General features: G+C 41.8%; 1 protein-coding gene across 1 annotated transcript in view; it reads right to left on the bottom strand.

The window, feature by feature from the left end:
- LOC119744613 (tropomodulin-3-like) overlaps window positions 1–8,504 on the bottom strand; it is a 75,509-nt gene extending 67,005 nt beyond the window's left edge. The window contains exon 1 of the mRNA XM_038220647.1: window positions 8,298–8,504. The gene's annotated coding sequence lies outside the window, so the exon portion shown is untranslated. The remainder of the gene's footprint in view (window positions 1–8,297) is intronic.
- Between the last annotated feature and the right edge of the window lie 4,985 nt (window positions 8,505–13,489).

The following is a 13,489-nucleotide window of genomic DNA, read 5'->3' as shown; positions in this document are numbered from 1 at the left end:
CACGATCTTATATGGACCTCTTTTGACAATCTCTGTATCAAAATGTTACGTAAGTTACATGTGGACACCACATAGGCCTTCATAATTTACATAACTTTATATTATTATTAAGCCCAAAACTGATATTAAATTGTTGTTCTCCATACTACCACAGGGACCCATTTAAACTAATAAACAGCAACATTCCACTGGAAAGTTGTTGCTTGGAGATATTAACTATCGTACAAAGTGCACATTGTAACTAATGCAACTTTGGTGTCCAGCTGTAACTAACGTTAAATCACATGCATGGCATTTGTACTCCTATTGCTCTGGATATCACAGTAAATATTTTAAACTGCTAGATACTCCTTAGAAAGTAATATGCTCTTCAAAACCATTTAGCTTTTATTTACTTTTCTACCCCTGTAGCTTTATACTTACGTTAGTTAGTTACACCATTTAGTTGACACCATTTATCGTTAGTTACATACATGTAGTGTAGAATGACTGATTTTTTTTTATGTAGATCAAATGTCCTAATTGTGATTAGATATATTGGTACACATGTAGAGTACAACATCACTGTTAGAGTATTTGGCCTTCCCTCCTAACACATAATGAATTAGGCATTCATTATGTTGAATAAAAATGGACACCAAAGTGGTGACCCACCCTTAAATCTAAATTAAGGAAAGGTCAAGTTTAAAAACATGTCATTGTGTATAAAGGAACTGATATTATGCTTCTGAAGACTCTATCATCTGAAATTACTGTAGGATAAACTAAGGAGGGTTGATAAAGACCCCAGTAAATATGCTAAATAGGTGGACACCAAACGTAACTTACGTTAAATAGTTTATCTGGCATCCCTGTGCACAAACCAGAAATATTTTGAATACAGGTTACCTGTATTTGTAAAATTCATTCCATTACTAACAACTTCAATACAATATTCATCTGAGGAAATAAATTGTAAGCGTGTTTTTAATTCATTCAAAAAGGCTTACTTGTTATGTCCCGTTTTTAAGTGGTATTTTGAGGTAAATTTTCACCAAAATCAAGAATTTTACCACTAAAAAATGAAAATTGTGGATTTTTTTTAAATTTTATTTATCTCTTCATACTTGTACCTAACATGTTAAACCGCCAAAACAGACTTTACCAAACTGTTTAGTTATCAGGAGTGACAACACTGAGTTCCACCCTAAAATTAGCCAGTATTGTGTCCTTACACCGCTGCGTGACGTCATGCGCCATCAGCCAGCGCAGCCGGCAAGAACGAACTGGTAAACGCGCTGAGCACAAATCCAATATTCAAATTTTTTTGGGGACCTGCCAACTCTGCTGGTTCACTTGACCCGTGAACAAAAGATTCTGACTATTCCTGATGAGGCCGTGTCCGAAACGGGCTTCAGAGCTACGGCTAGGTCTATTGTCAGCGCGTTCTCACGTATTTTCAATGGGCGTGGACCTAGACCTAGCTCTAGACAGTTGATTCGGATGCAGCCTACATGAGCGTCGGGAATAATTGTCAGGCCTGGGAACCAGACTACCACCGGGCCTGCGGTGTGCCTCGTACACGCGTGATTGACAGGTGAACGATCCCTGCATATTGGTTCGTATCCCGTCAGGTATTGCGCGAGGTCATTGTTCAGTTGGACTGAAAAGTTGCCAAGAAGGCTCCAGAAAATATTGTAAATTACGCAGCAGCTGGGCAACTGACACTGAAAGCAGGTTCAAACTTTGGTATTAAGAGGGTGAGTGTATTTTTAAGGTAGTGGATATTTTGCCAGAGGTAACACCGGCAAACTAACGTTTACTAAAGGTTTGCCGGCGGCAATCCATATCAACAGAGGGCGCTGTATTCCTTAAGATAGGGCTGAATTATAACATGTATTGAATTCCCACCAAAGTTGTGTAGCACAGTCGGTGCAGTGGTTAAGCAAAGGCTCTAGTGAGTGGGATGTCCCGAGTTCGAATCCTGATCCCCGCCACAGTTTTTAAGGGGTTTTTTTTCCCATCCCCAAATAAATAAGAATATTCTTCTTTTATTATTTTAATATCTCTCAAACATTTTATTGCAGAGTATTACTTTTTCTTTTTCAGATTTGTGGCTCTGGAGGATTTTTTTTTTAAAGGGAAATAAAGTCTGAAATTATAAAATGGTCCGATTCCCATCTTGTAAATACAAAAATACAACGATAATATTGGCATGGAGCCAGACTAAAATTTGTCACCGGAAAATGTTGAAGTAAAAAAAAAACAGTAACTGCGCATGTTCAGTGCATATCCGGCAAACTAACGTTTACTGAAGGTTTGCCGTCTCCGGCAAAATATCCACTGCCTATTTTTAAAGCATAAATGAACTGGGTCTGAAGTCGCAATGTGGAAATCACTTTGAAAACTTCGCCGAGTAGGTTCAGTGATGGCGGATGTGTGGCCTATGTTTACGGAGGCAGTCCAGTAAACTGGCCACATTTGGGGCTAATAAAAGCCATATTGTTTTTGAATGATCGCTGTATGATGTCTGTTCAATAGTCACCCATAGTGGTAGCCCCACTAGTGTGGCCGCGGTATGCTGCGCTGAACCTCTGGCCACACACAGTGGTACCGCGCGCTACTGAGGACGAAGTTTTCAAAAAAATTACGCTCAGTTTCTTACATTCTCAGTTTCTTACTTTCTTATGGTTGTATTCAATGATGTCTCATCTATCACTTCTGGGATGCTTAGGTGTAATGATGTTCAATTTTCCGAGATATTCTTGAATTTTTCTGGAGCCCATATGCACTCGTAAAACGTCTGGTGATGGCAGCCATTTGAATGTGTCAAGAGATGACCTCAAGCTGTGACGTCGCGTTTATGCAAATTGCTTGTCGAGCGAGTTGCAAATACGACGGCTGTTTCCTTTGCCGTGGATCTGAATAGAGATCAGTGCACGTGGCCCCCAGACGATAAATGCATGGTACAGGAAACAGCCGTCGTATTTGCAACTCGCTTGACAAGCAATTTGCATAAACGCGACGCCACAGCTTGAGGTCATCTCTTGCCACATTCAAAATGGCTGCCATCACCAGACGTTTTACGAGTGCATATGGGCTCCAGAAAAATTCAAGAATATCTCGGAAAATTGAACATCATTACACCTAGCATCCCAGAAGTGATAGATGAGACATCATTGAATACAACCATAAGAAAGTAAGAAACTGAGAATGTAAGAAACTGAGCATAATTTTTTTGAAAACTTCGTCCTCAGTAGCGCGCGATACCACGGTGTGTGGCCAGAGGTTCAGCGCAGCATACCGCGGCCACACTAGTGGGGCTACCATAGTGGTTGAATTTCACGGATTTTCAACCAAAAAAATATTTATGAGTATCATTGAAGCCCCATTCCTACTTCGTCTTTGACATGTGGAAATGCCAGAAGGTGCTCAAAGGTATTTTTGTCAAGTATTTTGCGTGATTTTTGTGGTGAACTTTGAAATTGTAATATACTTAATTCCGTAGTCTGGTAGTGAGACGCTACGACAGACCAACATCCTAGCCCAGGTGGACTCCCTTTCCTCCCTACGTAACGGAGGGAGTCCTGGGTAAAAAGTGCTCAAAACTGAACGAAAACATTTCTGACCAATAATTTCAATATTTTTACCTTGTTGGAGAAGCTAATTTTTACGTCGTAGTATTCTATGTGTCCTTATCTGTTGGGCCGCTGGGTTCAGGAATTCCATATGCGATGCTGACTGACGTCAATCAGGAAAATAAACTCGAAAGCAACGTTAAACTTGTACGTGTTTTTAGTCTCTTTTCATCAGTTTCTCACCGCCGAGTCTATTCTAGTCGTACATCATGTACGTCTGTGCAGCGTGTAGTCTGGTTCCCTAGACCGGACAATTATTCTCGACGCTCATATCACATCTGGTCCGGGGGACAGACTATGCCGCATGAATATGCAGTGCGCACGCGCGATTTGCTTAGTAACCACCCTCATACGCACGCGCACTTACTTGAAGGCGCGGTCGATAATCCAATGACCGAGTGTGTTTTCGCGCCAGTTACCAGAAAAATGTTTCGGCTTTGGTCATTGGTTGAGCATTTTCGTGACATCGGTTGGCTGGAGTGACGTCATGGTTCCAACCAAAACTAAACAAATGAGGGCACTAGCGTGCGTGCGCGATTTCGGATCGTACGCACGTACAGTTGTACATATTATGTACATTGTACATGACATACGACTCTGGGAATAAACTGATGAAAAGAGACTACACACATGACAAGTTTAACGTTGCTTTGGAGTTTATTTTCCTGATTAACGTCAGTCAGCATCGCATATGGAATTCTAGCCCCATAAATGTGGCCTATTTACTGGACTGCCTCCGTAAACATAGGCCACACATCCACATGTACAAAAACGTGTCGCACTTTGCCAAATTTTGATTTTCGCATTTAGGCTTAGTTTGTAGGGTTTTTTTTGCTTTAGAAGCATACTCACCCTCTTTATAGGCAAATCAGAAAGTGCTGCCTTTTTCAGATGTATATTTTTCGTGAAATTTCCAGATTCATTTTCACACGTTTGCGTATCAAAATTTCAACATGAAATTTCATAAAATTAGACATCTGAAAAAGGCAGCACTTTCTGATTAGCATATAAAGAGGGTGAGTATGCTTCTAAAGCAAAAAACCCCTACCAACTAAGCCTAAATGTGAAAATCAAAATTTGGCAAAGTGCGACACGTTTTTGTACATTGTGGATGTGTGGCTTATGTTTACGGAGGCAGTCCAGTAAATAGGCCACATTTATGGGGCTAATGTAGCTCTACTGAGTGGAGCGTTGAATTACGGGTGCCCCTACATACAAACGCTCCACCGATTTGCCATATTTTGGTGACACCGTCACAGTAGCATAGTCACAAACCCACGCGAGGACAAAAAGACCCCCCAAAAACGGTAAAGAGAATACAAATGAGAGAGACAGTTATCCTGGATTGATCTATACATTCTTGACATTCCATGAGACCCCTTATATTGTTCCCAAACAGCGAAAATTTTGACAAAAAACAGCAAAATAGTCTGAAAACTTACAGCTCAATGTGTTTGCAGGGAGGCTCAGTTCTTGAATCGACTTGTCGAATGAGGGCGTCTGACGTGACGTCACCGTCGTTGCTCGATCGCGAAGAAAAACAAGTTGCGCTTTATCAACGACTGTTTTGTGTAATGATACGTGCTCCGATCCGCGCCGCGCCGTACAACAGTATGGGCTTTGAACACACCCTCGGAGCACGTATCAATACACAAAACAGTCGTTGATAAAGCGCGACTTGTTTTTCTTCTTTTTGTAAGTTTTCAGACTATTTTGCTGTTTTTTGTCAACATTTTTGCTGTTTGGGAACAATATAAGGGGTCTCATGGAATGTCAAGAATGTATAGATCAATCCAGGATAACTGTTTCTCTCATTTGTATTCTCTTTACCGTTTTTTTGGGGGTCTTTTTGTCCTCGCGTGGGTTTGTGACTATGCTACTGTGACAGTGTCACCAAAGTATGGCAAATCGTAGCCCCATAAATGTGGCCTATTTACTGGACTGCCTCCGTAAACATAGGCCACACATCCACATGTACAAAAATCGTGTCGACTTTGCCAAATTTTGATTTTCACATTTAGGCTTAGTTTGTAGGATTTTTTTGCTTTAGAAGCATACTCACCCTCTTTATAGGCTAGTCAGAAAGTGCTGCCTTTTTCAGATGTCTAATTTTTGTGAAATTTCATGTTGAAATTTTGATACGCAAACGTGTAAAAATGAATCTGGAAATTTCACGAAAAATATACATCTGAAAAAGGCAGTACTTTCTGATTAGCCTATAAAGAGGGTGAGTATGCTTCTAAAGCAAAAAAAACCTACAAACTAAGCCCAAATGTGAAAATCAAAATTTGGCAAAGTCAACACGATTTTTGTACATGTGGATGTGTGGCCTATGTTTACGGAGGCAGTCCAGTAAATAGGCCACATTTATGGGGCTAGGCAAATCGGTGGAGCGTTTGTATGGAGGGGCACCCGTAATTCAACGCTCCACTCAGTAGAGCTAGGGCTAATGGAATTCCTGAACCCAGCGGCCTAATACTAATAGATAAGGATACATAGAGTATGTAGGCGTGAAATAAGCTTCTATAACGAGGTAAAACATAAGGTACAACTATAGAATGCAGGGCCACTTTACTCTACATCCGCGCCTCCGTACGGCTGCGTGGAGGCGTGGAACCGCAGTCGACCTACCTCCGAAAATCGATCGTGGAGTCGTGGAGCCGCAGAGAATTGCGCCCTCTATCGGTGCGCGTCTCTGCGACTCCGCAACTCCGCGCCTCCGCCACTCCGATCCAGTGTATAGTGCCCCGCGTCACGCAGAGAATTGCGCCCTCTATCGGTGCGCGTCTATGCGACTTTGCGACTCCGCGCCTCCGCCACTCCAGTATATAGTGCCCCGCGTCTCCGCGATTCTGCGACTCCAAGACTCCGCGCCTCCGCCACTCCAGACAGTGCCCCGTCGCCCTCCTCCCTCCCTAATTTGCGCGCCCATTTAAAGCGATTCTGCGACTCCAAGACTCCGCGCCTCCGCCACTCCAGACAGTGGGCCCTGTCGCACTCCTCCCTTCCTAATTTGCGCGCCCATTTAAAATGGATATGGATGCTTCGTTCTCAAAAAAATTCCGCCGAGAATTGCGCCCTCTATCGGCGCGAGTCTCTGCGACTCCGCGACTCCGTGCCTCCGCCACTGCGGCCACTCCAGTGCCCCGCGTCTCCGCGATTCTGCGACTCCAAGACTCCGCGCCTCCGCCACTCCAGACAGTGCCCCCAACACATTTACAAGCACGCCCTCCCTTCCGATCCTTCATGAGAAGCTTAGAAGACAAGTGCAGTGCATTCCTTCGCTGTACTTAGCACTTTTTGCAGGTTTGCATTACTCCTATTCCATCCACGCCTCCAGGCAAAATAAAAAACCTTGCTTCGGCGTGGCCCTGCATTCTATAGTTGCTCCCAAAACTCTGGTAAAAATGTTGGGTGGTTTCATGTAGAGAATTCTTGCCCTGGACGTTAGCTCTACTGAGTGGAGCGTTGCATTACGGGTACCCCTCCATACTAGCCCCACTAGTGTGGCCGTCGGTATGCTGCGCTGAACCTCTTGGCCACACACCGTGGTACCGCGCGCTACTGAGGACGAAGTTTCATAAAATCTGCGGTCCGTTTCTTACATTCTCAGTTTCTGACTTTCTTATGGTTGTATTCTATGATGTTTCACCTATCACTTCTGGGATGCTTAGGTCTAATGATGTTCCATTTTCCGAGATATTCTTCAATCTTTCTGGAGCCCATATGCACTCGTGAAACGTCTGGTGATGGCAGCCATTTTGAATGGGACAAGAGATGACCACAAGCTGTGACGTCGCGTTTATGCAAATTGCTTGTCGAGCGCGCGAGGGCGCGAGTTGCAAATGCGACGGCTGTTTCCTGTGCCGTAGATCCTGAATAGAGATCGGTGCACGTGGCCCCCTGACGATAAATGCATGGTACAGGAAACAGCCGTCGCACATTTGCAACTCGCGCCCTCGCGCGCTCGACAAGCAATTTGCATAAACGCAACGTCACAGTTTGAGGTCATCTCTTGTCCCATTCAAAATGGCTGCCATCACCAGACGTTTCACGAGTGCATATGGGCTCCAGAAAGATTGAAGAATATCTCGGAAAATGGAACATCATTAGACCTAAGCATCCCAGAAGTGATAGGTGAAACATCATAGAATACAACCATAAGAAAGTCAGAAACTGAGAATGTAAGAAACGGACCGCAGATTTTATGAAACTTCGTCCTCAGTAGCGCGCGGTACCACGGTGTGTGGCCAGAGGTTCAGCGCAGCATACCGACGGCCACACTAGTGGGGCTACCCTCCATACCAACGCTCCACCGATTCGCCATACTTTGGTAGCACCATCACAGTAGCATAGTCACAAACCCACGCGAGGACAAAAAGACCCCAAAAAACCGGTAAAGAGATTACAAATGAGAGTGACATCCTGGATTGATCTATACATTCTTGACATTCCATGAGACCCCTTATATTGTTCCCAAACAGGGAACATTTTGGAAAAAAACAGCAAAATAGTCTGAAAACTTACAGTTCAATGTCCTCGCGTGGGTTTGTGACTATGCTACTGTGACGGTGCCACCAAAGTATGGCGAATCGGTGGAGCGTTGGTATGGAGGGGTACCGGTAATTCAACGCTCCACTCAGTAGAGCTAAGTGGGACTAGGCCTAATGTTATACTCACACTGGTTCCTGCGGCTGAGCTCTTCCCCTTTCCGTACCCACTAACGTTAGCTGCTACACAAAGTGTCACTGGAAGTGGAAAACAAATTTTCTTCAAGTTTGACACTATACATAAATTAATAAAGTCCTACACAACTCCCCCGATTCAGAGTGAGAATACGAGTACGTACATATACAAGGGTGTAACAATTTTGTTTTCTTTGTATTTTGGACAGTATAATGTTTACGCGTGGTACACAAGACTGCGCATGTGTACAAAACATCTTTAAGAAAAATGCCCTAATAGTAAAAAGTAAAACCTAGTCCTGGAACCTAAGTAAAACGTAATCACATCTTCTAATATCAATGTTACGTAAATTCTTTAATTTACAAATAATCAATCTTATTAGTCGTTATCCTTTATGGCGCATACATTTTCCGAGTTGAATTTCCATGGATCTACATTTTGCGACGCACCTTTTTAGACTGGTTCACTGGTGGTTCCCTTGGATAGTGCTCATAGTGCTAGTCTAGTTGAAGACCCAGCCTCGACTCCATGGGCGCGTGCGCGTTCCTTCACTCGCGCAAGGCATGATGGGAAACAACATGGCGCAGCAAGATCTCGAATTTTTTTAAACTTTGTGGTATGAAAGGACTTAGGGAGCAAGTAACCAAAATAGACTGCCATGGTTACGGGCCATTATGTGTTTTGGCCATTTTTCGGCAATTTTGAGGCTGCAAAAATTCTTTTTCGCGTTATTTTCAAAGGTCATCCAGCCAAACTGCAAAGTAATGTCACAAAAGTAACTATATCACGACAAAGTATCATCCTTACCCTTACAAGAAAAAAAATAGAAACACTTCTGAAAAATCTCCTTTATACTATTTTTAGACCCTATAATACAGCATGTTTTACCCCATTTTTATCCCTCCAAAATGGCACTTGCCAGGGCACTCAGAATAATTTCCCTTCGCCTATGGTTAGTTCAGACATTGGTCTTTTCATAAATCTGGTGAGAAAATTTTGGGTTATTGTATAGCCTTTGTGCAGTAGCGCTTCAAAAATGGTAAATTTCACAAAAACCTTAAAATGTGTATTTTCAGTGTTTTCCTTTGTTTTGAGTAATAACTTGTATAATTGGTATTGTTCATGAATCTAGCACATTTTTACAAACAGAATTAGACTGTGTATCATTTCTAGACCATTGGATGAATAGTAGGTCGTGTACTTCCCCCCCCCACACCTGGCTATGCCCCGCCCACTCCCCCTGTGCCACCGAATTTTGAACTTGTATGTTGCATAACGAAACCTAAATATGCAAGTGAACACTTTAGAAATAACATAGAGTTCCTTTTCACAGCATCCCCTTCCCCCACCCCTGGGGCATTGCTTGGGGTTGAGGGTGGGGTGTGACCACCCACCAATAACTTGGCATTGTCAGTACAATCATTGTCACATGGGCAAAACTCATGTGTTTGCAAGCCGCAATGAATAATGGCCATATCAATTGTTCTCTGATTGAACTGCACCATCATTCCAATGATGTCCAGTCCTCCCCCTCCTAGCTAGGCCCCCCCCCCCCCCTTCCCTTGCCACCAAATTCAGATTTTGATTTCTGCTTGTATTTGCCTAAATTAATATTGTAAATAGATGTCAATTTGCAAGTGAAGCTTTCATAATCTTCACCAACAGGCGTACCCGTCTCACAGCCCACCCCCTGCCATCCCTCTTCCTACTCCAGTGCTCATTATGAGCAACTACCCCTCCCCTCCCAAAGAATTGTACAGAATATGTATTTTTGTCAAGGTTACATATTGCCTTGCGGAAAGTCCACATATTTACATACACTATGTAGGTTTCGCTATTTTTTTGTCAACGTGGGTGTTAATGTCAAAAATGTTTGTCAGCGGGCGTTGTAGCGCGCGCGCCTGTCGCACGCGCGCCTTTGCGCGTGTGCGCTGCGCTTACAAAAATAATTGTTCCATTTCATATTATATAACTGACATACAGATCCTAGTCATTTGATTGGTGGAACTCACATCACGTGGCATTCGTTATTGCTCCCATTCATGCCACGGCTCAAAAAGTACTATCCGCCCATGGGGAATGGGAAATACTATTCAACAGTTAGGATCATGACGCGGTATTTGTGTGCAAATGCATGCTGGTGTGCGCGTTCAGCGTTGCGCGTAGCGCGTATTGTTCCAAAGAGCCAGCGCTACAGCGTTGGGTTCAAACATTTTCGTGAAGGGGTGGTTTGGAAGAGACAAATACACTTTCCTCCAGGTTTGTATTGAAATAAAAGTTCAAATATATCAAATGACAAGGATCTATATGTCAGTTAAATAAAACAAATATTGAGTGGCTTTAAATTGTGAAATGGGAGGAATATTATCGCTCGGTAAAATCTGGACTTTTCCATTTCACTCGGCTTCGCCTCGTGAAATGGAAAAGTCCAGATTTTACCTTGCGATAATATTCCTCCCATTCCACGCTGAGCCACTCAATATTTGTATATTAGCTTCTTCATTGATTTTTACATGTTTGTAAAATAAACATCGTTCATATAACTATAAGTGTGCTACAAATGCCAACAAATTCGTAAGTAAATTAAAATACTCTTTATTGATTCATTCATTTTCGGGCTGCATGGATGTTCATGACCAAGATATGATGTATATTATAGCTTATTGGAGCCTATCGTAATGTTCGTATTGTTTTACATATAACTTATCGTAATGTTTGTATTGTTTTTTGCATGTTTATTGTTACAGATTAAACTAGCCCAGTGGACTCCTCCGTTGTGTACAGTCGCAATGCAATGTAGACGACGTCCAACCTGGGCTAAGATTAAACGAAGTTATCACCAGTCGTGTGATGTCGGTGACCAAATTATTTGTAGCACAGCCGCCGCCGTCGGTATCTTCTACAGTGGGAGTGGTTTGGAATATCTGGAAAGCGCAGGGGGGGTGTAATATGGATACATGTACATGGTACATGTATATGGTACATGTACATAATGCTGAATTTTTTTTAACATAATTGCATTTACTTTATTATTTTCAATACAGAGAAGTGATATGGCGATTACGAGAGCAAATAACTCATATTGTTATATTGAAATACATGTACTTTAAAACAACTATCACTCTAGTGAAAACTCAAAATGGCCTCTATATTGATTGATTGATTGAATTGAATGTGTAAATATGGTCAGATCAAGCACATATAAAGTCGAATATAGTACCGTTATGGGTGCTGCTATGCCCTCCAAAATTGTAATTTCGTAATCAGCATGACATTTTGAGTCTCTTTCAAACTGTCATCAGCATTCAACATGGCCACACTTCTGTGGTGCATCCATTGTTACATGGCAAGCAATCTAAATGTATTGGTGCTTATAAATTACAGGGTTTTTTGCATACAAGCAGGGAATGTTTTGTTAATGTGTTAATTAAAAAAACAAACCAACTTCCCCACCGAACCACAAGTGCTTACATATGTTATCCCTTTCTGGCGGGTATTTGGGTTTGTTCTGAAAGGGAGGGGTACAGCACACTGTGATCCCATGTTGATTTGCATATACTTTGACCGATTTTCCTACAACCGATTTGGCAGGAAAATATTGGTTGACCATTAATTACTCTATAATATGACATTCTTGGTTCTTTTGCTGTTACCACTAGAGGTGTTTTCTATATATTTTTCCAAACTCTTGTCTAGATAACATTTTGGGCATAATTTCTGTATTTATGTGTAAACATTCATACCAGTCAAGCAATGCATCCATTGTCACTGCCATAGGGACTTATAATTACTGATTTTATTCCAAAAATGTGTGGGTTTTCAACCCGAATTGGCAAAACTAAAGTAAATATACACAATTGTGGTGATGTTATTTAATGCTCTGCAATTGATTCATGTAATAACTATAAGAAACGTATAAATCAAAACAAACAAAATGGTACAGATTGAGAGGTGAAAATTACATGCGCTTCTCGCACCAATGGCGGCCACGTTACGTACTGAGCATGTATTGTTGTTAATTATATAGCCATGAATTTCAGTCATAGGATAATACTTCCGTGATAGGCTTTGAAAATGGAAGCATTTTTGACTTTATAAGTTTATGAGCACCGATGTCTTTACAACGGTTGCCATGGTAATAATAAGCACACTACCGAAGTGTATTCGGTGCCACAACACTTCATGTTGATCAGGCAAATACAAATTTGGAGGACACTTCCACTAAAAAAATACTTCAGACCCTAACTACATGTATATAGCCAAGTCAAGTCAGAGTGAAATTCATGCAATCAAATTGATGCTGTGTTCTCTCGGAGCTAGCTGTCACTGGAGTGATCGTTGTTTTAAAGTACATGTATTTCAATATAAACAAATAAGAGTTAGTTGCTCTCTAAATCGACAGCTCTTTTCCGTTTTGAAAATAATAAAATAAACGTCATTTTGTTCACCACACCTTTTACTGTAATTCCAAAGTGGCTTGCAATATAAACAAATGTGTACAGCGTACATGCGTGTGTCCAGATCACCCTTCCCACCCCCAACCCCAAGCAATGCCCCGGGGGTGGGGGAAGGGGAGGCTGTGAAAAGGAACTCTGTTATTTCTAAAGTGTTCACTTGCATATTATTAGTTTACATTTGTTTCGTTATGCAACATACACGTTCTAAATTCGGTGGCACAAGGGAGTGGGCGGGGCCTAGCCAGGTGTGGGGGAAGTACACTACCTACTATTCATCCAATGGTCTAAAAATAATAAACAGTCTGGTTCTGTTTGTGAAAATGTGCTAGGTTCATGAACAATACCAATTATACAAGTTTATTACCCAAAACAAAGAAAAACACTGAAAATACGCTTTTTAAGGTTTTTGTGAAATTTACCATTTTTGGAGCGCTACTGCACAAAGGATATACAATAATCCAAACTTTTCTCACCAGATATGAAAAGACCAATGTCTGAACTAACCATAGCTGAAGGGAAATTATTCTGAGTGCCCTGGCAAGTGCCATTTTTGAGGGATAAAAATGGGTAAAAAATGCAATTTTGCTAGTTGTAAAAAATGCTGTATTATAGGGCCTAACAATAATATAAAGGAGATTTTTCAGAAGTGTTTTTATTTTTTTCTTGTAAGGGTAAGGACGATACTTTGTCGTGATATAGTTACTTTTGTGACATTACTTTGCAGTTTGG

Source organism: Patiria miniata, unplaced genomic scaffold (genome assembly GCF_015706575.1).
Source record: "Patiria miniata isolate m_02_andy unplaced genomic scaffold, ASM1570657v1 HiC_scaffold_7, whole genome shotgun sequence".
Taxonomy (NCBI): domain Eukaryota; kingdom Metazoa; phylum Echinodermata; class Asteroidea; order Valvatida; family Asterinidae; genus Patiria; species Patiria miniata.
This window is presented reverse-complemented; position numbering and strand designations above follow the sequence as displayed.